Source organism: Kogia breviceps, chromosome 3, assembly GCF_026419965.1.
Source record: "Kogia breviceps isolate mKogBre1 chromosome 3, mKogBre1 haplotype 1, whole genome shotgun sequence".
Lineage (NCBI taxonomy): Eukaryota > Metazoa > Chordata > Mammalia > Artiodactyla > Physeteridae > Kogia > Kogia breviceps.
The window spans coordinates 71519683-71543538 of NC_081312.1; the positions used below are offsets into that span (position 1 = coordinate 71519683).

General features: G+C 33.1%; 1 long non-coding RNA gene across 8 annotated transcripts in view; it reads right to left on the minus strand.

Annotated features, from left to right (window-relative positions):
- LOC136793801 (uncharacterized) overlaps window positions 1–23856 on the minus strand; it is a 1119572-nt gene that overhangs the window by 1069639 nt on the left and 26077 nt on the right. For 6 of the 8 annotated variants that reach the window (XR_010839590.1, XR_010839589.1, XR_010839588.1 and 3 more), the window contains exon 2: window positions 9846–9943. This is a non-coding gene — a long non-coding RNA (uncharacterized lncRNA). Of the gene's footprint in view, window positions 1–9845; window positions 9944–21200; window positions 21261–22449; window positions 22539–23856 lie in introns of all 8 variants that reach the window. The other 2 variants (XR_010839591.1, XR_010839593.1) reach the window with 2 other exon arrangements.

A 23856-nucleotide genomic window follows, 5' to 3' on the forward strand; every position in this document is an offset into this window, starting at 1 on the left:
GATGAGAACTAACTGAAAATGTCATTGATATCAAGAGCACACCACTGAGAAAATTTATATGTTATATCTAGGTTTTTTTTTTTTTTTAAGCGAATTAAGAAAATCACCTGTTACTATAAGGAGCAGGGGTAGAGATTATGAGAAAGGCAATTATGTTGCTCAATAGCAATATGGGAACAAGGAACAAAGAGCTGATCATAGACAAATACAAAGATGGCTGAGAAATGCTAAAGGGCTAACTGAAGATAGAGATAATACATTTTAATAGGTCAATCAGCATGGTATAATTCTTCTCCAGAAAGTAGTTCATAGTTTTAGTCCAAGGTTGGTTGTCAGAAGGGCAAAGGAAAAATAAAGAAATATATGGGAAATGAAAAAGTTAGTTAGAAAGTAGTTGATATACTGAATCATAGAAGCTCTACTATATAAGAAAATAAGTGAAACTGGATAATGCATGTAGGGATACAATATGTGAAAATGAAAATATCTATGAAATGAAAATTCTGATGTGATCAAAGTGAGAAATTTGCAAGTATAGGATAGTATGACCAGAAATAACTCCCCTCACAGTTATTCTCTATCTCACCAGCATGTTGTTTTTAGCACCTATTAAAACTTGGTATGTCCTTTCTTGAGGACTGAGATCTTGTTTGTCTTATTTACTAAGCATATCCCCAACCACCTAGAGTGATTACTGACACAGCAAGAGTGTTCTATAATTACTTTGAAAATATCTGAATAATTACTGAAATTAAGACCTCATAGGTGCTATGAATGTTGGTATGGATGATGAATTGGATGAAAGTGTTTACAAAACTAAATTGACTTCACCTGAGAGAATTATATAGGAAACACTGCAGGCAAAGTTGGATGGAGTATCTTATTTCTTCATGAAGAGTGTTTCAGACTGTGAATCAAAGTATGATTCTAGATCAAAGGAAATAAAAATATTCTTCACCATGACCTTTGGAAATTCATCCATCTCTTGCTTAAGGGCTTAAGAGGTTAATTCATTAACCTCATCACTAAGTGAAAAGTTTTGAAAAATTACATATATATAGATACACAAATATATATATACACATAGAAAAAATCAATTAACAATAAAATGTTTATATAAGGAAAAAACAATTTGCAAAAGAATACGTATTTTACCTAAAAGTTATGCAACATAAATTTATTATTCTTAAGAAGGAAAAGATAGTAGTTGTGAAAAAAATATGAGATGCAGGCTTTTTTTGGGTGGTGCATTCTTTCACTGCACCATTTTCACATCGCCAATTTTTCACCCTCTCTGTGGCTCACGGTTATCCTGCATTCAAACCTCACCTAATACATTTAGAGCAAAACAGAAAAGCCAAATAAACATAAGAGCACTTTGAAATACATGGAAATTGTTCATGTGCACAAGAGATGCAAGAGTAAACAAAAGATGCTAAAGATGCTATTTCTTCATCCCTTTTACTGGCATACATACAAAAGAAAAATATTGGGGGTTTATCCAGACATGGGATACAATTCAATTATTTTTTTCTATTATTTTTCTAGTAACTGTTTTGTCTAATAAATTATTGACTGTGTCTTTGCCTGAAATTAAAATGTCAAAGTATCACTTTTTATAGCATATTAATTTAGTGTGCCTTTAACTGAAAAGTCATCATACTGGAACAAAAGGAGATTTTGTTGAAAACACAGTAAAAAAAATCAAGAGCTATTATGGTAAATAGCTGTTAACTGAACAGGCATTATGTTAGGCAGGTCTGTTTCTCTCCTCTATTTTTAGCTCTCTATATTTTTCTGAAAGGGAAAACTGAGTCATAAACATTAATAAAATACCTGCAATGTTTTAAGGGAGTACAGATTTCAAAATACTGAGCTCTCTGAACACAGTTCACAGTAACTTTTTCTCAACAGGAACACACACACATAATTACTAATTTATCAAGGCTGTTCAAATTGTAAAAGGAACAGTTTCATCACATGCTTATCATATCTGTAGATGTCAGAAGTGGAGAAGTCAAGGATTTCTTTGCTTTCACTAAGGACTCAGAAAGTCGTGAGAAAAGGCTCAAAGTTTTGTTTGAGGACTATTGCTAGCTAAGGTACAGTTACTTTTTGTAAGTTTATCTCCAGATTCAATGTGTTGCTTCCTGACCCCGCACTGTGGTATATGACATGCTTAGTCACAACGGCTGTGAGGCAAGAGGTCAGTTTCGCTTTATCAGTTTATTATTGAGAAGACCAATAGGACTACATTAGAGATTTCACCCAGTTCAGCCTTAAGAAAGATATACACGATGTTGCTATAGACAGGACATAGTACAGTCACTGAGCTATGAAATGAATATACTGCTTTTTTCTTGGGACCAGAATACTTTCAGCATCATTACAAAAGCATGAAATCTGCATGTCAAATTAATTTGTGCTCTCTTCACCTCACATTGATTAAGACAAATTAAGTTTCACACTAAGCACCTAGAGCAATTAATAAGTAGTAGTATCAAATTCCATGACTTTCCCCCACTATAATTCTTTAAACTGTTCTTTCCACAATACCTCCTTAATAGAAGCCTGTAGTAGTCTTTTCAAAGCAATCACGTGAAATGGAGGTGCTCACAGCATGTCTCAGATTTTCTCAGTGTTGGAAGATAGAGTTTGGAGACACATAAATTTTATAGCTAACTGGGTTTCAAAGATGGATCCAATACTTAGTTAAACAAGTGTGGTCCTAAACATCTTAAATATTCTATAAATTTGCATCAAGAAAACCCAGAGGCGTATCATCAATCCCTGGATTGTATTCATTTACTTAAAAAAAACAAGTAAATCAAAGCAAATCCTAATATGAACAAAATGTGAGGTTTTAAACTTGCTCTACTTATAATATGTTTTCTCTTGCCTCAAAAGGGTGTTAATGAAGGAGGAATTTTGCTGAGAGTCTATATTTTAAGTGTTCTTACAGAAACTCCCTTTATGTTAAGGTTTCATAAACATAAATACATGGAGAGATACCATGAGAGACCTATCATAAAGCATATGTTAAATATCAAAGGGGAAATATATTTTATTAATACACAAATATGGTTTTATATTTTATGATATTATTAAGAGAACCTGAGGATGATATGGTAATAAAAAGTCAAATTAAGCAGTTATATAAAGTTATAAACAAAGATTGTTAAAATCCACATAAAACAAGACTGCAAATAAACACTCTGTAGCCTTGATATTTGGAAAGTATTTGCTAATTCATTCGGATAATATGTTCTCCTGTACGCACAGAAATTCGTTTTTAGGAGAAGGTGTGTAGGGGATAGGGGAGAGCTGTTAGAAAGGATTCCCTCAAAATATCAAACGTAAACTCCAAAAGTGGTCTCTAGTATATCCAAATCATAAACATCACATTATTGATATTGTGGGATGCATATGACACTGTGTTCTGTGATTGTTCTGTCTTTCCATCTGGACACTAAACTGGAAACTAAACTCGAGGACCAAACCAATGTCTTTCATTTCCTTGTCTGATTATCTTTTTCCCCTCAATGCTTGTAAAATGTTAAATTTCAAGAACTATCCTCTGCATTCAGTTATAAAACTATATGTTCATTTACATTATGCTTTGTTATGGACCAAATGTTTTTGTCTCCCCAAATTCATATGTTGCAGCCCTAACTTCCTGTTGTGATGGTATTTGGAGATGGATCCCTTGGGAGGTAATTAGATTTAGATGAGGTCATGAAGGCAGGGACCCATTGTGGGATTAGTGTCCTTATAAGAAGAAAATTAAATATAATTAAGTTATTAATTATAAATTAAGAAAATACTTTTTCTGCCATGTGATGATACAGCTAGAACGCGGTCATCTGTAAACTAGGAAGAAGACTCTCACTAGGAAATGAGTATGTCAGCAGCTTGATCTTAGTTGGACTTCCCAGCCTCCAGAACTGTGTGAAATAAATGTCTATTGTTTTAGCCTCTCAGTCTATCTATGGTATTTTTTTACAGCAGCCTGAGCTAAGACATTTTTGATCCTTAAACATAAAAATCATTTTTTTAGGGCTTTCCTGGTGGTGCAGTGGTTGGGAGTCCGCCTGCCAATGCGTAGGACACGGGTTCGTGCCCCGGTCCGGGAAGATCCCACATGCCGTGGAGCGGCTAGTGAGCCATGGCCGCTGAGCCTGCGCGTCTGGAGCCTGTGCTCCGCAACGGGAGAGGCCACAACAGTGAGAGGCCCGCATAACGCAAAAAAAAAAAAAAAAAAAAAAAAAAAAATCATTTTTTTAGTCATTGTGTATTTTTTTCAAATGACATCCATTTCATGTATTCAACTACACCTCCTTCTTCTACCCATGGGAATGGGATATGGAATATTCTTATTATCATGAAATGCTAATTCTGAAACTATATTCTATACCCTACTCTTACAGAAAAGACACAATTAAAGTGTCAATTAAAGACACAATTTTAATATGTCAATTAAAAATTCCATAAAGTTTTCTGTCTCAATTGAAGAACATAATAATCTACATGTAAGTTAGGATATTTTTAATAACTGAACTTTCTGGAAGACAGCAAAATATTTTTCCTAATTTATATTTAATAACTTTATTTATATTTAATTTACTTAGCATGTTATATTCTTTATTTATATTTAAATTTTTATAATATTTCAGTATTAAAAGGACTCAGCAATTATTATTGATGAACTTGCAAATTAGCTGGATCATTTCAGCTAAATGTAGTGATAATTCTGATACCTGGAGCCAGTCTCTCTATGGATCTCTATGCAATTTTCATAAATGTAGAAATTAAGCACACTGTGATACTTTATATTCAATGTTCTATTATGGTCTCATTCGGTCTCTCTGGTTACTCATAGTACTCAGTAAGATGCAGGAACATTTAAACACTTACAGGAGTATAATGTGTCGATGATACAAATGAAGATTATTCATTAAATTTCTAAGAGAAATCAGCGCTTCAAGACTAGACTTTTTTCCATCTTATATCTCTGGTATAATTCACAGTGATTGGTATATACTAGGTTCTTAATATATTTTCTAAATTGAGCAAGTAACAAAAGTACCAGACACTTTATAAGACATGAGGTATTAATAACTGAATACACTGAAGACTCAGTCCTCAAAGAAATTATAGTCTAAGAAAAGATTTCATAGGTACTGTGATTAGTACACATAGTACCAATCATACTATTTAATAATGGGAATAAAATAGAAATCTATGCAATTTAGATAAATACAATCTATATTTTAAAGCACTAAAATGATGGGCCTAGAAAGTCCTACTGAAAGGTCAGAGCTATTGTTTATGAACTTTGAGTATTCAATGCCTTCAATGCAGTTCTTAAACTGTACTCTTTAATCTGTGGAGTTGTCAGCAAGGGGGGGGGATCATATACAAGGTATCTTCAATAAAATTAAGAGTTAACTTTGCACCAGGAATAATGGAGGCCAGAAGGCAGTGGGGTTATGTATTCGAAGTGCTGAAAGAGGCTGTTAACCAAGAATTCTACATCCAGATTCAGGACACAACATTTTTGTATATTATTGGAATTACGTTGACATTAAACTAAACGAGATTGTTTTAAATTAAGATGTTACTTGTAATCCCCAGGGCAAAAATGTTAAATGATATCTCAAACACAGTAAAATAAACAACCAAGAAATGAATATAGTACCCGAGAAAAATACCTATTTTGCATAAAAGAAGGCAGTAATGACGGAATAGAGAACCAAAGAAGACATAAGGCATGTAGAAAACAAATTGCAAAACAGCAGATCTAAACTTTATCTCACCAGTAATTACATTAAATATAAGTGGGTTAAGCACTCCAATCCAAAGGCAGGAATTGGCTGAAATTGTTTTTTAAATGATACAACTTTGTCCTGCCTATAAAAGATACACTTTATATACAAAGACACAGACTGAAAATACAAGAATGGAAAAATTTATACCATGCAAACAATAACCAAAAGAGAGCTGAAGTGGCTATATTAATATCAGATCCAATAAACTTTAAGATAAAAATTGTTACTAGAAAAAAAGAAAAAAACCTCTTAAAATGAAAAAGGGGGCCAATCATTAAGAAAACATAACAATTATAAGCACATATGTACTTAGTAAGAGAGACCCCAAAATGCATAAAGCAAAAACTGACATAAGTGAAGGGATAGATAGATAATTCAACAATAATAGTTGGAAACTTCAACACCCCACTTTGAATAATGGATAGAAAGACTAGGCATAAGATTAACAAGGAAATAGAAGACTTGAACAACACTATAAACCAAGTAGACCTAACAGACATCTAAAAAACACTCCACCCAATGACAGAGGTAAACGTATTCTTAAGTGCACACAGAACATTCTCCAGTATAGACCATATGTTAGGCCATAAAGCAAGCCTTAATAAATGTAAAGTCATATTAATTATACAAAATTAAAATGGAAGAAATCATAAAAAGTGTGTTTTCTTATCACAATATAATAACATTAGAAATAACAGATGCAAACTAGAGAACTTCACAAATATGTGGAAATTAAACAATGCTCTATTAAATTTCCAGTGGGTTAAAGAAGAAAAAGAAAAATTAGAAAATACTTTGAGATGTATGAAGATGAATATACAACATACCAAAAATTAAGGAATTCAGTTAACACTGTGCATGGAAAGAGTTTATATTTATGAATACTTATTAATAAAAAAAGAAAGATATCTAACCAACTTAACTGTCCACATTAAGAAACTAGTAAAAAAGCAAATTAATCCCTAAGCAAGTACAAGGAAAGAAATAATAGAAATTATAGTGGAAATAAATAGAGAATAGAAAAAAAATAGAGAAAAATCAGTGGAATCAAAAGTTGGGTCACTAATCTTTCATTAGACTGAACCAAAGAGAGAGAGAGAGAAAGAATGGGGGAGAGAAATCAAATCACTAAAATAAGTAATTTGAAAGGAGTTGTCACTACTCACTTTATAGAGATAAAAAGAATTATAAGAATACTATATGCCAGCAAAGTAGAAAGAAAATTTTCCTAGAAACAGACTACTAAAAGTGACTCAATATAAAATATAAAACCTGAAAAAAACTGTAACAATATATTAAATTTGTAATTTAAAAACTTTCCACAGAGAAAAGCCTATGTCAAGATGGTTAACTGGTGAATCTTAAACATCTAAAGAAAAATCAACATCTATTCTTCACATAATATTCCAAATAAAAGAATAGGAAGAAGTATTTCCCAACTCATTCTACTAGTTCACTATGACCATACTAAAACCAGACAAGAAACATCACAAGAAAAGAAAGGTAAACACCAATACTTCTGTGAACATACATGCAGAAATTCTCAATAATATACTAGCAAACAAAATTCTGTAGCATATTAAACTAATTATAACACTGATAGCAAACAACACAGCTAACATCTTACTTAATGATAAGAGGCTTTCCCTTCTAGAGAGCAATTCAATAATCACCTCTCTCTCCATTCCTAATCAGTATTGTATGAGAAGTTCTAGCTATAGCAAAAAGACTATAAAAATAACTTTAAAATATGCAGTTTGAAAAGAAAGAAATAAAACAGTCTTTATTTGCAAACAACATGACTGTCTATGTAGAAAATTCTAAGGAATCTTCAAACAACTCTTGGAACTAAGTAATTATAGCAAGGTCCCAGGATACACTGTCCATATACAAAGCTCTATTGCTTTTATATATGCCAGCAAAGAGTAATTGGAATTTGAAAAATTTTTAAAAATCAACCACAATATCATCCAAAGAAATGAGATACTTAAGTGTAAACCTAAAAAGTATGCATGGTATCTGTATGCAGAAAAGTATATATAGCACATTGAGGAAAGAAATCAAGATGATCTAAATAAATGAGATAATACACGTTCATGGATTAAATAACCCAATATTGATAAGTCAATTCTTCCAAACTTTATCTATACATTCAAAGCTATCCTTATCAAAATTTCAGTTGCATTTTTGTAAGAAATGGCAAATTGATCCTAATGTTTATATGGAAATTCCAGGGACCCAGAATAGCCAAAATCATCTTGAAGAACAAAATTGGAGGACTCACTCTATCTGATTTTAAAACTTACTACAAAGGTAGAGTGACCAAGAGAGTATGGTACATATATAAAGGAACATATAAGTGGTGAATACAGGAAGGGTAACATATAGATTAATTTATGGTTAATTGATTTTTGACATAGATGCTGAGACAATCCAATAGGGGAAAGAACAGTCTTTTGAACTACTGAATTGTACGAGGACAACTGCATACCAACATGCAGAAGAATGAATCTGAACCACCTACATCACACCATATAAAGTATTAACTACAAATGGATCACAGGCCTAAATGAAAAAGCTAAAAAATCTTAGAAGAAACCACAGACATCTTTGTGATTTTGGATTAGACAGTGGTTTCTTACAGATGATACCAAAAGCACAAGTAACAAAAGAAAATGTAAGTAAATTGGATTTAATCAAATGAAATTTCTTTCCTGATTCAAAGGACACCATCAAAAATGTGATAGGAAATTTATATCCAGAATATAAAAAGAACTCTTAGAACTCAACAATACAAAGACAACCCAATTAAAAAACAGGCAAAGGTTTTGAACAGCCGTTCTTTAAAAAAAGATAGACAAATGACCAATAACTGCATAAGAGATGCTAATATCACTAGTCATTAGGGGATTGCAAATGAAATCCACACTGAGATACCCACTAAGATGGTTAAAATACAAAAGACAGGCAATAACAAGTGTAAACAAGAATGTGGAGAAATTACAAACTTCATACATCGATGATGGGAATGTAAAATGGTGCAGCCATTTTGGAAAACATTTTGGCATTTCCTCAAAATGTTAGACATAAAGTTACCATATAAACCAGCAATTTCACTGCCAGGTATATACCCAAGATAAATGAAAAAAATATGTACATTAAAAACCATGCGCATGACTGTTCATAGAGGCATTGTTTATAATGTTCCAAAAGTGGTAACAACCTAAAGTCCATCAACTAATGAATGGGTAAACAAAATGTGGTGTACTCATACAATATATTATTCTGCCACAAAATGGAATGAAGTACTGATACATGATACTATACAGGTGAACCTTGAAAACATCCTAAGTAAAATAAGCCAGTCACAACAGAACACATATTGTATGATTCAATTTATATGAAATTTTCAGAATAGTAAAATCCATAGAGACACTAAGTAGATTTGTGGTCAGAGGCTTGGGAGACAGAAAGTGAGTAATGGATATGGGGTTTCTTTTGGGGGTGGTAAAAAAATGTTTTAAAATTCGATAGCAGTGATAACTGCAAAACTCTAAATATAATAAAAGCCAATGAGTTATATACTTTGAAAGGGTAAATTTTATGGTATGTGAATTCTAGCTAGCTAGCTACCTACCTACCTATTTAAAAGAATTAGGGAAAATGAGAGGAAGGCAGCTACAGTCCTCTTATATTTGAGGTTAGATCCTCTTACAATTGCTTCAGTCTCAAAAACTACAAAACAGCCACTACCATCTTCATTTCCTGGTCATGTATAGCCAACACATTGCATATTTATAACAAAGTACAGACACTGTTTGCTACTTCTGAAGAATGTGATGTCAAAAAAATTAACATAAGTTAACAATGTATAAGTCAAAAGCAACTTTTGAATAAGAAGTATAGCTAGAGAACTTAATTACATCAGGATACCAGATGATGCTGTCAGCTCCCTGGTTTGATCCACCCAGGAGAATAGGAAGCCAAAAACAAGAAAGGAAAACTGGAAACACTTACCTGCATGCTCCAACCTTGGCTGATGACTTTAAACATTTCCAAAGAAGAACTCTCATGTCTTCCCAGCATCAGAGCTTCTAAAGGAAGGAGGAGGATTTCTGGATAGGGGACAAGGAGAATACGTGCTTTGTTAAGGACAGAAAAGTAACCTCCAGAGCAAGAATCAATAAAAATAGAACAAATGAGACAGGAGAATCAAATGTCAAATGAAGATTTCTTAATCGTTTTCATTTGCAATTGCCTTTTCGGATAGTCTACAACCAGAGTGATTGCTTTCTCTATCATGTAGCTTACAGTGAATTGAAGACCATTATCTTACAGTGTTATATGTGTATAAATAAAATACCTAAATTGTTTCCCAATCAAGTTGATCTGAATAACCTGTGAAGTTATTGTAACACAGATTCCGTAACCACATCCAAAATTTACTAAATAAGAATATCCAGAGATGACAACTAGTTGATAATGATGAAAATAATAACATCAACAATAATGGGAAGAAGAAGAATAAACTTTGAGTATGATTTCTGTGATCAGCCAGGTTTGAAAATCACCAGGCACCATTACAAAAGATAAAACACACACAAATCATAAAGTGCATATATCTAAAAAAATGTAACTTGAAATCTGAAATGTGTAAATTAAGGATATAGAGAGAAGTAGTTTTTGTAATATATGGCCAGTTGGCAGCAATACTGCATAAGAACCTAAGTTTATTAAAATAGTCTTCCACTGGCTGGGTTCATTGCTTCCCTTTTTATTCAGTTCACACAGATAGTCCATGAAATTTAAGACAATGTACACAGTATGATAGTTTCTTGCATTAGCTTTCAAATCTCTTTAAAACCAAGGACCAATAAAAAATTTCACCTTTGTACATGACAAATACTAGAAAAAGCTTAAAATAAATAATTTTAAAATCTCTATTTCACTAGATTAGTTTTCCTATTGCTGCATAATAAATTTAGCAGCTTAAAAGACATACATTTATTATCTCAAAGTGTCTGTGAATCAGGAATCTAGGCATATCTTAACTGGGTCCTCTTGAAGAATGCTGTTACTGTAATGAGCAAGGCTGTGTTCTCATGTGGAGAACAGACTAGGGAAAATTCTGCTTCCAGAGTCACTTGAATTGATAGAGGACTTCATTTTTTTGTGATTATAGACTAAGGGAACTGACTTCTTGCTCCCTGTTGGTTGGAAGGTGCCTTCAGCTCCTAGAGGCCTCCCTCAGTTCCTTGTGAACTGGGCCTCCCAAAATGGTTATTTACTTCTTCAAAAGCAGCAAGGGAGTCTTACATAACATAATCATGGGAGTGACATCTCATTACCTTTCCCATATTTTATTGATTAAAAGAAAGCCACAGGATGAGTTATGACTCAGTTTTTCTGGATCTAGTTGACATAATAGAGATTATATTTTGGAAGGAAAGAAAATATTTATTGAGACAATTTTGTACTCTGCTAAGCACTGTATTTGCATATAGTATTTCTTATGGCATTCCTATAAAATAGGTACTACCAGCGCTATTTTCTGATAACGACTCAGTTATTTTCCTGTGTGACAAAAGTAGCAAGTGTTAAAGCATGAATTGTAACCATAGACTTCCTCTAATCAAAGCTTTTCTCTTTCCATTCTACTACATTATTATATCGACAGGCTAGAGGCTATAAAATGGTTTCATTTGCTCGTCACTTTGAATAAGATGGTATATGTTAAAAGGGCAGAAGTGAAAAGAAAGGGATGTGAAGACAGTAAAAGCATTATTAAATCAAGATACAAATCAAAATCTTATGTAATCAAAATCTTACATAAGATTTCACAATGAATAGTTAACTCTCTTTGTACTATTTTTAATTACTTAATTGCAAATATACTGCTTTGATACTGAAGACATTCCTTAGAAATGAGCCTTGTGGATTATGTAACTCAATTTCTAAATCTGGGTTTTCTAAGGAACAGCTAAGAATTTACAGCTTTCTCCAAATGGACGTTTCTTTGACAGTTAAACAGTAATAAAATCAACTTAGAAGTTTCAGATTTTTTTCATAATTGGCAACAGAAATTTCTACATTTTAGATTAATTGCTAAGAATTTTCATTTCCCATAGGTGGCAGCATAAACTTCAATAGAATATTCACTATTAGCAATAGTTCAGATCTATCATAATGGCAGCAAAGTACTATTTTGAGGGTTTTCTATTCCATTGAGTCCATTTTTTAATCTATTTAAATGCTTAAAGAAGGAAATGAGTAATTTATTTTGTTAAAGTACAATAGTAAGTAAAATTTTAATTCTGTGTCATTTTTTGAGAAAGCTTTAGCCTTACCATTTAACAATGAATAAATGAAAATTAAAAACTAGGATTAAAATAAAAAATTAATAATTGTTTTAGTTGGTAGGTTTGGGTGGTCAATATACTACTGGCAGAATTGATAACATAAGGTAATACTATAATGATAAATGAATTCTCTTATCATGTATGGAACTCTCCTCTTGGTATATGTACAAGAATGCATGTATGTGCAATATTTTCTGATTGAATTAGCTTCCTCAAACCCTATATATTTTAAAAGTTTGTTCATTTCTTTGTATTATCAAAGCAGTCAGAGAAAGGGTTCACATCTGCATTTTAAGGAATGCCAAAGATTCAATGAACTGTAAGCTGATTTTTACATACCCTTTGAAACAGTGGAAAAATTTTCCCTATCCCAAGTATAACATTTAAATTCAACTTAAATTCTAAAAAAAGAAAAAAAAAGACTTCAGTTGCAGTTAACCTTAGGTTAATATTCAATTGCAAAGATGTTTTACCTTAAATTGTCTCCGAATTTGTTTCCAATTTTTTTTTTTTTTTTGTAGATCTCCTTTCTTCTACCTTTTGTATTACATTAGCTCTTGAGAATCCACTGTATTCTGGAGAAATGTTATATTTCAGAGAAAGCATCCTGTATTTTAAGACGGGGATATTTGAACATATTGCCTACCTTTAGTATTCTGCTTTATGTTTTAAAGGCATGGTAGAAGTTCAACACTCAAATATCTGCCTTTTATAACCTATATCCTAGGATATGTTCCAAAACAATGAGGTATATTGTTGACAAAGAATTAAATGTAAAAATCAGGCAATTAACCAAGAGTATTTGCAGCACTACATAAAAAGACAAATTAAGAAGACTACCATGGTATCCAGAATCCATCTGTTAACCAATGTCAAATTGATGATAAAGAAAATTGAGTTCCCTTGGCAGTTAGTTTTTCTCCAGCTGCATGCAGCTATAAAAGAGCCATCAAAGAAAAATCTGCATTTGTTGTTAATTCAGAAATGCAGTAGAAAGGCAGTGAGAAATGCCTCTAGTGACAACTTTTTATTCTGAAAGTTGATGCTAGGATTCTCAGAAAAGTTATACATTGGACCTTGGATCAGCATTTAAGACCATCTTGATAGGGTGAAAAGAAGCTTATCAGTTCTCATATGTGTATGCAAACACACAAATACAATAAAAAATATGTTTAAAGCATGAAATGAATGAATCACTTCTAGAATAATCAACCATAAAGGTTACTTGATAATTTATATATGCACCCCATTCATTATTGCACATATCCTAATGTGAACCTCACTTTAAGGAAAGCCTCATGATAGAGCAGTACTAGAAAATAATCATGATAAATTTGGATTATTACTCAGCCCTGATAAAGACTAATGTGAAAGACATAAATAAGGTGCCCTCAGAATAATTATAATACTAATGCTCAATGGAAACTTGAAGAAGTTAACATAATGCCTTGAAAGAGGTTGGGATCTAGAGTCAGGCAAAAGTGATTCTTCAAATTCACACTTCACCTCTTATTAGTTATATGACCTTGGGTATATTATTTAATCTGTTCTAGTGTGTATATAAAAATGAGAATGATAATAACCTTGCAGGGATGTTGAAAGGATAAAATGAATTAATGTGTGTCAAAACTTATTTCTGTCAAATAAGCATTAAATGTCTTATCAATGGATTATTGAAGCAGTACTAATTGCTAAGGACTTTAAGCTTATTGTGGAAAGGTCACTGGGCTGAATATCAGGAAATTTAGCTAATTCTTCCAGCTGTGCCATAAATCAGCTGTGTGACCCTGTACAAATCATTTAAGTTCTCTGGACCACAGTTTACACTTTCCTAAATTGAGGTTGGGATAGGCATGGAATTAAAACGCCCCTATTAATTCTAAAATCCTATAATTCCAAGTACTTGAGTTGGATTTCAAAAATAAATGCAGAATATAAAATCACAAATTTGTAGAGCATTCAAATCATTACAATCATTTGCATGTGTGTTTATTACTGATTTTCTTTTAAAAGAAAAATAGTGGGAAAAGTCAGCTTTTATAGTCCACTTAAGATTTAAATTTCTTACATATGTTTTTATTAAAATGCATTTAATTGCAAGTAAACATGTGTTTAAGTAAGTCACTAAAGCTGGCTAATTGAACCATATTAACCCAGAATTGTATTTGACTTTTCTTGTACTAGAAGCTTGGAATTTTCAAGTTGAAGAAGAGAAAAAATAACTACTTATTCATTTTCCATTTTATGGTTGAAGAAATGAAACAAATAAGAGACAGATAACTTTAAGTGAGAGCAACGTGGTTCTAGAACCTAAGTCTATTGACTCCTAGACAACCATTTTTCCACATATTTCACTATTTTTACTTTTGTTTTTAACAATCTTGAAAATGCATTCTCTCTCAGCCACTTTCTCTGTTCCCAATACCATATCTGACATTGTTAACTTTGACTGAAATTACCACATTTAGTTTACTAGCGCAGTGTTGAACAAGCATCTCACATTGGATGATATAAAAATACAAATATGTTTGGTCTCCCACTACCAGTTTAAAATGCATGTAGAGAGAGAGGCTTCCCTCCTACCATTGTGTGAAAATTCGGTAACCCCCATCATTTTTTAGTTCATTCCTCAGTCTCAGACATTCAACATTTCAGGTAATAGTACAGTTTCAGAAATATTTAAGTGTTACTTCAAAACAGTAATCAGTATTTGCCTCTTCATTGAAATATAAGACTCTTCTCCTTTTACGTATGGTTAGCTTCTGCTTCCATTAATTAGCTGCTGTACTGAACTTAAAAGATCAGTGAATTTAGAAGGAACTTTTAAAAAGCTAAAGAGCAGAATTATTTCTATTTGGCATTAGCTACTGCTAATTCAGTAGCAAGTTTAAACTAAGTTTAAATTACAGAAAAAACATGAGGACACAGTAGTATTTTGCATATAGAAAACAAATAAAGAGAAACAATTAAAAGTATGTTACCAAACCAGGTTGGTTTCGCTCCGCGCACAGCAAGCCAAAACAGTGAGACACCGAGGTTTGCAGCAAAAGAGAGTTTCTCCACAAGGCCAAGGAGACTGGAGAACTACTGTCAAATTTGCCTCCCTAAAGGTAAGGAGCTCAGGGTATTTATGGATAACAAACAAAGAAGCAGGGTGGTCTGAGGCATGGGGAAAGGTGCAGTAATCTTTCTGCACACAGACATAACCAAGCTACACGCCTCTGCACGTTCAAAAGGTCACTGAGCATGCCCAGTTGTAGGGTCAGTGGTTCTGTCCAATCTTAACCAACTCAGCTTCAACTAGACACAGCTGACTCCAAGTTTCTGGAAAACAACTCAGGCAAACGTCTTATTGTTTAGGCTACTTGCCTCTTGGAGCACAGGCAAGTCTTAAAATGACCTTGATTAGTGAAAGGCAGATGAAATAGATTCGACTAATTATTATGCAGGGTTTCAAGTAAAACACTGATCTTTGACAAAGGAGGAAACAGTACAACAGAGAAAATTTTTTAACGAATGGTGCTAGAACAAGTAGATATCCACATGCCTAAAGATGAATCTAGACACAGACTTTACACCTTTCACAACATAGATCTAAATGTAAAACACAAAACTATACATCTCCTAGAAGATAAGGTAGGAGAAAATGGGTTTAGTGATGACATTTCAGATACAACATCTAAAGCATGCTCAGTAAAATAAATAATTGATAAGTTGGACTTAATTAAAATAAAAATCTTCTGTTCTGTGAGAGACACTATGAAGTAAATGAGAAGATAAGCCACAGACTGGGAGAAAATATTTGCAAAAAATAAATTTGATAAAGGACTGCTATTCTAAACATACAAAGAACTCTTAAAACTCAACCTTTAAAAAACAATCTGATTAAAAAATGGGTCAAAGACCTTAACAGACATCTTACCGAAGAAGGCACACAAATGACAAGTATATGAAAATATGTTCAACATCATACGTCATCAGAGAAATGCAAGTTAAAACAACAGTGAGATACCACCATACACCTTTTAGGATGACAAAAATCCAAAACACTAACAACACCAATTGCAGGAGAGGATATAGTGCAACAGGAACTCTCATTCACTGATGGTGAGAATACATATTGTGGAGTCAGTTTGGAAAACAGTTTGGCAGTTTCTTGCAAAACTAGACATACACTTACTATACGATCCAGCAATCACACCCCTTGGTATTTATGCAAATGAGTTGAAAAATTACATTCACACAATAATCTGCACATAGATATTTATGTTAGCTTTATTCATCATTGCCAAAAACTGGAAGCAACCAAAATGTCCTTCAGTAGGTGAATGAATAAACTATGGTATATCCAGATGATGGAATAATATTCAGTGCTAAAAGTAAATGAGCTATCAAGCCATAAAAATACATGGAGGAATCTTAAATGCATATTACTCCATGAAAGAAGCCAATCTGAAAAGGCTACATACCGTATGATTCCAAAAATTTGACATCTTGAAAAGGCAAAACTATGGAGACAGTAAAAGGATCAGTGGTTTCCAGGAATTAGGGGAGAGGGAGGGATAAATAGGCAGAACACATAGAATTTTTAGAAAGAGAAACTGTTTTGTATGATACTATAACAGTGGATACATGTAATTATACATTTGTTAATACTCAGAATGTACAACCCCAAGAGTGGACTCTAATATAAACTAGGGACTTTGGATAACAATGATTTGTCAATGTAGTTCATCAGTTGTAACAAATGTACCACTTTGGTGGAGAACAGCGATAGTGGGGAAGTGGGGGGTGGAGGGGGAAGAAGTGTATGGTAACTCTCTGTACTTTCCACTCAATTTTGATGTAAATAGAAAACTGCTCTAAAAATTAAAGTCTATTTTTAAAAGATAAAGCAGAAGAATCTAACTGATTCTTCATTAAAAAAAAGTGATTTCACAGAGAAATTGAAATTTTTGTAAGGTAATCACATAAACAGTTAGCTTTGGGCATATTCAGTTGGAAGTGACAGTAAGTTTTTAATTAATTTTTAAAATAGATGCATATCCTATTGCAAAATGAATTACACTACAAAAGGAAGGGAGAACAAAAACAAAGATAAGGCACTAATTGTAATTCATGTAAGGCTATCAATCTCAGGTCTGTTTTAAACAACCTCTAAAGATAAATGATCACTAACCAAAATATACACAATTACATCAAGATCACTCAAAAAATGTATTTTTTTACAGAATATGAACCAAAATATATCTACTTCACATTCATAAGCTAAATTAGATATGACTACATCATAATTACTAAGCAAAATATATTGTATAGAAAAAAGTGTGTGAAGGTACCATAAATGGCTAGATGCAAAATGTGTTATTAAAGCTGGGAAGATTCAACCTTAGGATGTCAACTCTCAGACTAGCTTTAATAAACCATATTTATCCTTTAGAAGCCAATATAATGGTCAGTTAGTAAAGTATTGCAAAGTAGAATATGTATATACCATTGAAATTTTAACAACATGGGTTTGAATGGCATGGATCCACTTGTATGTGGATTTTTTTCAATAGTAAATACTAGAGTACTACACAATCAGCAGTTGGTTGAATCCTTAGATGTGAAACTGTACATAAGGAATGACCATGGATATAAAGGGCTAACTACCTTATACTTGGACTTCCAATGCACAAGTCAGTGTCTCTAACCCCTGCATTGTTCAAGGGTCAACAGTACTTCCATGCGTATCAGTATATGCCTCTATAATAGGATTTATCACTATATAGTCAAACACTTTATTTAAATATACATATATCCTCCTGTGGAAGAATATGACACAATGGCTGTCATATAGTCAACTCTCAAATACATGAATATATGGAGCTATAGGAGAGAGTAAGGATAAGTATACTGTTTTCTAAATGTATTTCCTGAGCCAGTCACTTCATACTTTGAAAATATTATTCTGCTTGATTCCATTATTTATGACATAAGTCTTACTATCAATCGTTTCCTTTGACCACACAATTCATAAATGGCACCAACAAGTTAAATTCAGGTATATATATATATATATATATATATATATATATATATATATATATATATATCCAAAGCATTTTAACTTTCATTATACCACATACCTGGGAATTATATAGTTTCACTAACTCTTCTTACCTGTATGGAATTTGAGAATAAGAAATAGTAAATGGCATGACCTGGGTAACAGGCAGATCTTAATTTAGTGTTCATTTGGCACAAAGAAAGAAAGGATTATAGTTCGGTCTTCATTCTTTTTGTGTTCTGTATATATTAAAGAATCCTAACTAATAATATCTGGCTAAGCAAATGGCTGCAAACCTCTAAGACATTTGAGGTTAACAGTCAGTAGGAAAGGGAAAAAAATGACCAGTTTGCCAAACAGCCTCCAGTAAACAACTGAAATAAATAAGTTGCTATGACAAGATTCAGGAAAAAATGTTCCTTGGGAACTCTAGAAGCCAAAAAAGACTATAGCCTTGATGTTACTCACAGGGAAACAGTGAGATTATTATTCCATTTTCCTTCAAGGTATTTACTGCATAGGTCATCCTTGTCTGAGGTAGGTACTGATGATGTGTGCTATAAACACAAACTGGTCACTCTGACATGGGAAGTGAACAAGTTTAAGGGACAATGTTCCATTTGTTGGTTTATTACAGAGAATGAAGAGATCCTGATACAATAGACCAGATTATACATGAAAGGCTAAAAAGAATATTCTTATTTTAAAAAAAAGAAAAAGAAAGTTACAGATTTTACATAATCTTGGGCCTTATTTGCTCCTTAAAAGACATGATTGAGAAATGTTTACATGCTTAAAATAAACGTTAAAGAGTTTCAAACCAATGCCCAACCATGGTTATTTTAATAAGTGAAATTAACCAATAATAGCCGGACTTGAAATTACTTGCAGATTAAGATACAGACAAGGACATATTGCCGCCATAAAAAGGAAGAAATGGGGCTGAAGCTCAACAATCTGGTACCTAATGTGATTCCTGTATCTGTGCAGGAAGAGAAAATTGAAGCATGTTTAGGTGTGGATATCAATGGAGACTAAGAATTTGTCATAAATCAAAGACAGCATGATGACTGGGTCCATCTAAAACAGTGCCCCCAAATGGGGTCTCTACATTTTGCTCTCTTCTCATGTAATTTCTGCTTTGGCAACTAAGATATGTGCATAAAATCAGGGCACCAGTCTTGCCAGGCTGTAGATAGCCATTTCAAACTGGAGTTTACAATAAAAATCTGTTAAGTTATTGACAAACAGAAACACAAGTCATAGAAAAAAGAAATAAAAATAGCCCTACACAACCAGTACCAGGTTCAGGCCCATCTTAGGGAGAATCTAAAACTTCTGAAGTCACATCATGTCATCCAAGACACAAAATCAGAAGCTGGAATGAGTTTTTATGTTACAGAATAAGTCAACAAATATTTAAAAAGTCAGGAAAATAAAAGGCATATCTTAGCTTTTTTCAGTACAAGAAAAAGAAAGGATCAAGTTACTGAATCTTCTCCAAATGAACTTTACACTCAAAAGAGCAAAACAAAATGAAAAATAGACAATTCCAAGATAAAGAAAAACACAGTAAAAGATCACCTTGGTGCTTAGTTTATAGATCTATGCCACGGTTAGTTATATAACAGGACTGAAAAAGAAAAAAAAAGTATCATTGCAGAATCATCGAGAATCATTCTTCACTATATTTTGGGTCTAATGCAAAATAGAAAATGTACAAAACAGACAAATGTTACCCTAGCAGTTTAAGTTCTTTTTAGTTTAATCACTTTTATGTATATATAATACATGTAAATTTCTCCCAATGGAAAGAATTTTTTTAAAGTAATGGGAAGATTCAAGGGCATGCCTTTTATCACAATATATATTTTTAAAAATATCTTTTTCTTTCTCTGCAGATAGTGAGTTCCTATTTACAGAAATGGCCAAGAAAAAAATATCTGAGATTTCAGAGACAGTTTGCAGTATCAGAGAGGTTGGAGTAGATGAACTCTAAGGTACTTGCCAAATTTTACTACCACCACTGCTAAGAAACATCACTGTCATTGTCATCCTTAATATCATAAGGAAGCATGATACTTATTATATGTCATGTCATGTTAAATATTAATTTTTATAAATTTAGGCAGAAAACTCAAATGGGATGCTTTGTTCCAGTCTCAGAATAGCCTCTCTAGCATAACGTAATTTTGAATGCCTCAATTCTCTGCTTCTTTTATTCTTGTCTAATTACATATCTGTTAAGCAAATAAATCTAGGTTTTAAGTGAATATAAATGATGGCACAACGATGATGCAATCATATCACCCTTAATGTTTATTCTTGATAACTTGGGATTTTTAGGGTATCACATGGTTTAGCAAGCCATATGTTTGTCATCTATTTTAATTAATAAAGTGATACATAGGAATCTTTTATAAGAAAGAGCAAACGTTGTAAAAGTATCTCCTTTTAATCTCTCCCCAGCTACCCAAAGAAACACCACTAACATCAGCACCTCCACAATAATTGCATCCCTTGCAAATGAAGGGTTATAGTATTATGGTAGGAGGAGACTGAATTAGGAGAAGATTGGAGAAATTCGGCTTATAAAAACTGCAAATAACTTCTTTCTGAGATAGGTTTAAATGGGAACCCACATGACCAACAGATTTTTTAAAATATTCTGCCTGACAAGCAGTCTCCTTATTTTTGAATTAAAAAACCACAGTCAAGACATTTGGTTACTATTACATAAATCCTTTTATAAAGTATAAATATTAATGTTATAAAATTATTTTCTTAAATGTAAAAGATACACAAAAAGCACTTAATAAATATTTTTGAAAGAACAGATGAGATTACTTCTTAGTTGTTCACTAAAAGAGCATACATAATAAGTTGCAGACTCTCCTAACCAACTCTGAAAATTAGTGGACAAATACACAGATATAGAAAACAATAAAATGTTTAACATACCTATACCAATTGCAATGTGTAGAATCCTGGAAGTAGATTGTAATTTCCAGTGGAAGTGGTCTGTAATTTCCAGTTTTAGAAATATGAACAAGAACAAAACATTAAAAAGGGAAAATTTATTATTTGTCATTGTGAACAATAATCAAGAGAATAAACAGGCAAAATAAGACATAGGTTGATAAATATGAAGCCGAAAGTACAGGCCTTGGCCATTACACCAGAATTATTTATCAAAATAAAATTTAAGAGAGATTATACCTTCAGAAATTACCAACGGTTTCTTTTAATACATGTTTGGCTCTAAGTTTCTATACAATACGTTGATTGCAATTCCGTGTGCTCTTCATTGTATTAAAACTGCAGGCAAAAGTTTTTCTAAGCCTCCAGATGTGACACTTTGATGCCTTAGAGTGAGGATTGTTTCAAGAGATGGTGGGTCGAAAAACAGTAATAGACATCAGCAGAAGAATCTAGGCTAATATTGAATCAAGAAGACAGCAAGCAGCTAACTTAAGGAAAATGATAAATGAGGGATTTAAAAGAAACTGAATACAATTAAACAAAAACAGAAACCTCACAATTTCATGACAAACAATAGCACTATTCTGTGTTCACCCAGCCCATTTTATATATACCAAATGTCTTGGTAGAAATTATTGCATTAAGCCACATAACAATAGGTCTCTGATATGGATTAGAAACAGATGGTATTATTCCTGCTTAATAGTTGCTAAAAGTTGCAATTTCAAAAGCAGTTCTGTGACTTTCTGAGTAAAATCAGAATCCAACCACAAATTTTAATTTACTGATCTATTTCCTAGCTTGTATTACCAATATGAAAGGTTTTAAATGTCTTTCCCTATTCAATAGACTTAACGTTTCACTATCTGCTAGTGTCAGTTTGTTTTTTTTAAACAACAACAAAAAAACTCTCAGTGAAAACCATTACTTCTCTTTAACTTCTGAGGACTTCAGAGTAAACAACATTACAGAAGAGACATAAGCAAGGATGCTATTATCATAGGCTAGGAACATCCAGACAACAAAAGGCATTATTACCTGTCAGCTCTTTTGAAAGGAAAATATGTAATATATGTCTAAACATCAAGCTGATGGAATAATATATACTGATCTGTGACAACGATTTAAAATATTCCCCCCAACACCACCTTTCATATTAGATCTTCACTGAAAGAGAACACTAGCATAAATCACCCTATTACAATAAAAGTCAGTGATTTCCTCTCACCTCAAGACAGTAAGGCAGTGTCACTTTACTTCATTGTGGCCATCACAGGCACACCCAAGGTAGCCATGTCTCAGAGTCATATTGTAAAACTAAAAAAAAAAATAACACAACTTGCATAATGACTGATTGCCTCAGGGTAGCTCCATGATAGATAGATGATAGATAGATGATGATGATAGATAGATAAATGATAGAGATAGATTTTAAACAATGAATGTCTTCTTTTGATTATGTTGAGTAATTGATGCTCATTAGACAAAAAACTATGATTTATATTATTTGTCTTTGCAGCATCAGCAGAAGGAAAACAGGAAAATCTTAGCAGGGTAAGAGCAGCCTATGTGTTAAGGATTCCTGAGTCTGCAAAGGACGATGCTTTCCAGTAATTATTAGCACAGAGAAGATACTCCTACTGTTCCCAAACTTTATAACACACTGTTAGGCATCATGCTTCAAATGAAAACATTCTGGAACAATCTTAAACTATCTGGCTTCTAAGCCATCCACCCTGTCAACATCTGAAAATCAATGTTATCAGTATCTCTTCTTCTAGTGGGAGAATTACTTTAACAGGGGTATCTCCACAGTCATCCTTGGCACACCAGGTCACAGGAACGCATGATTTACACAGCTGCACAGTCGGGGTTTGTGTTGAAAGAGATTTTAGCAGATGAGGCATAAAATTTGAAAATATGCAGCCAGGGAGAGGGGTAGTATGAAACCCTCTGTTCTGCAAACATTAGTCTTCAGATTTTGTTCATAAGTTTTTCCAGCTAAATAGAGAGGTGACAAAGTTCTGAAAGAGTATATGAGGATGCTGAAAAATAAATATAGATTAGCTATCACAGTTGGCACAAATGCTCAGCATTTAGATGTTTAATTATATGTAACAGAATTGAATAAACACATCAGTCAGGATAATATTGGAAAACAGAAGACATGAATATGAATGTTGGCACATAAAAATATGTTAGGGATAAATTTAGAAAAGACTACACAAAGGTATCTATGCCTATCTTAGGTGGCAGGTAAAGTGGGAGTTAGAAATATAGGGGAGACCATGCAGGAGATTAACCTGGCTGTGCTTGTCTTTCAACTTGAGGTGTTGTGCAAATTTGCTCTATTAAAAAAAAGGGGGGGACTTCCCTGGTGGCACAGGGGTTAAGAATCCACCTGCCAATGCAGGGGGCACAAGTTCAAGCCCTGGTCCAGGAAGATGCCGTGGAGCAACTAAGCCTGTGTGCCACGACTACCGAGCCTGTGCGCTAGAGCCTGTGAGCCACAACTATTGAGCCCCCATGCCACAACTACTAAAGCCTGCATGCCTAGAGCCTGTGCTCTGCAACAAGAGAAGCCACTGCAATGAGAAGCCCGCACACCGCAACGAAGAGTAGCCCCCACTAGCCG